The sequence below is a fragment of the Lepeophtheirus salmonis genome, chromosome 7 (assembly GCF_016086655.4).
Source record: "Lepeophtheirus salmonis chromosome 7, UVic_Lsal_1.4, whole genome shotgun sequence".
NCBI lineage: Eukaryota > Metazoa > Arthropoda > Copepoda > Siphonostomatoida > Caligidae > Lepeophtheirus > Lepeophtheirus salmonis.
In genome coordinates, this window is record NC_052137.2 from 38,829,328 (window position 1) to 38,831,985 (window position 2,658).

Genomic DNA, 2,658 nt, shown 5'->3' on the forward strand with positions numbered 1-2,658 from the left:
TTGACAAAAAGCTACAATTTGATGTTTGTTTTATTTTTGTTCGATCAAAAATGTCCGAGCAACAAGCAAAACGGCAGAGGGTGTGCGATCTCCTACTTCACACAGGTCAATCCCAAGAAGAACTAGGCCAACGTCAACGTGTTTCTGATCACCGTCTACAACACAAGGAAGGTGATGAACAACTCTATACGGTCACAAGAAGGCATGAAAGCCGAGGTCATAACAGGAAGAGGAGTGGCGAGTTCGTGGCCATGGTCAAAAAGAAAATAGAGAAGTATGTCTACAACAAGCTCCTCAAGTAGGTACCATGTTATTCCATGGTTGAAGAGCACGTTTCACAGGGGCAAATAATGGTTCCACAAGACGGCACACACGTCCAAAAAGGTGCAGCATTTCTGAATGGAGAACATGGCTGCTTTCTGGCCTGTGTCCTCACCCGACGTGAAACCCCTGGACTTCTCTGTTTGGAGTGTCTTAGAGGTAAAGACGAATAAGACTTATCACCTAAATGTCGATGCCCTGAAGGCCGTGATCACAAAGGAGTGGATCAACTTGTCTTCAGACTTCATCAAGCCCAGCATTGCTTCAGTTCGTCCCTGTATTGAGGCCATTATTCAGAATGGAGGGAGACATATTGAATGAAAAGTGTACCAACTTTTGCTTTAAAAGTTCGCTATATAAATGGCACAAAATAAAAATATGTAGAAGTGGTAGTTTTTTGATTACACACTTGTTTTCACATTTCAGTAGAATTATGTGGTTCAATAGTCAATAGTAGGAGGTGTGTCCTCTGCCGTAAGTGCCCCCCGGAATTTTCCCCACTTTACATTTATAATTACGCCTTTTATTAAAACATTCTTCTAAATAGTGTTTATTGATGCGAGCTAGTTCTACTTTAGGTATCATGGCTCTGATTGGAAGATATAGTATCTTAGGGGATCGAATAAGATTTCCCACATGAAGGAACATTTGACATCATCGTTGGATCGTCGTTTTTACTTGTTCCTACTCATCCTCATTAGAAGATGTAATAAGTGATTTCGGGAAGCATTTGCGTCTTCGAATGTCTAATATTTTCTAGTACTTTGAAGCACGAACAGTTTCCCTTTCTTCATTCAAATAATAGCAATTATGTGCTATTATTAACTTGGTTTTGGATCTTGCAAGCTTAAGAGTGATCATTTCTAACAAGTTGAAAGCATGGGCTTAACAAATAAATACTTGATTTGATAAAACTCGGCTTGTTTGCATATGCCTTTAAAGTCACAATGTAATGTCAAGCTCATTTATGAATGGTTCTACAATTTAGGTTATTTGTTGCAGATATTTCAGTATACATATCCATAAAATATTGAAAGTTACATTATTCTCGTTTTAATGGAAATGTAAACTATGCAAAAGTAAGATTATTCCAAATGAAATTGTTCTATAGTAAATCGAAAAGTTGAGTATACAAGGTGTTAAGATCAAATCAGCCCTTGCGTGCTCCAGCAAATTAGTGTTGATGCAGATGTTTGAAGGCGTTCCTTTTTTCTTTATTTTGGAGACAGAAACGTTGTAGTATCAACAAACTTTAGCAACATTTTGGGAATCGTGGTAGCAACTACTCTAAATATAAAGAAGATTGAATTTACAGAGGATGAATGGTTTTGAGCTGTCATAATGATTTTTGTCCACAAAAACATGGAAATTTCAAATTGGAAGGTCCAGCAAGTCAATGAAGATCAGCTTTGGGTCTGAAAACAAGAGTCAGTACCTGGTCATGTCTCAAACATGTTGCTGAAGTGTCTGAGGGAGCTCTGATATGACTTCATCGGGAAGGATGAAAACAAATTGAACATCTAATGCCATTAAGGACTCTCTGATTGCCTCCATCAAGGAGACAATTAACAATATGCAAAGGAACAACATATTCAATACTTTATCCTCCTTCCGGGCCTAGATCCAGGTTGTAGTTAATATTGGGACCATATACGTCAAGAGAGCTATCTTTCAACATTCATATGTACAATTCAAGCTAATTTTCAAGTAAATCTGCAAAAAAATGTGCCCTCATTCCTAATTATGATTTTTGAAAAATGTGCCGATTTGATTTTGACACCCTGTGTATAAAATTAAGTATATATGTAGAAATGAAATTCGTAACACTTGTATCAAGGAAGAGTAAAAAATATGTTTGATTTATGTGCAAGGTTTGGGTGTCATAACAAAAGAAACAATGTATACATAATAAATGAGGCCCTCATACTTACATAACTAGGTATATAAGTATGTTTATTCCTCAAAGGAAGAATGATTTCTATGCCATTGTCCACCTGCATTCACGTCAGATAGCATTATTATTAATGCAAAAGCGTAATTCTTATAATATTAGGAATATTTTTATTTATTTTTTGGGGAATTTGTAGCCAACTTTGAAGCATCGAATTATATACATTTACATGCATATAGGTATGTACAAATAGCTATATTAGATATAAGAGATTCTTCTCATATTTCAATCCCATTTGCATCTTATACGACCATATGATGAGGATGATGAGTTACGGTTAGAATGCTCTTGACGAGGATCATGGAAATCTCTGTTGTTTAACTTGATCTCTTACAAATAGGTGGTGTACATTAAAGTGAAAATGGAGTATGCGTTAACTACTATTA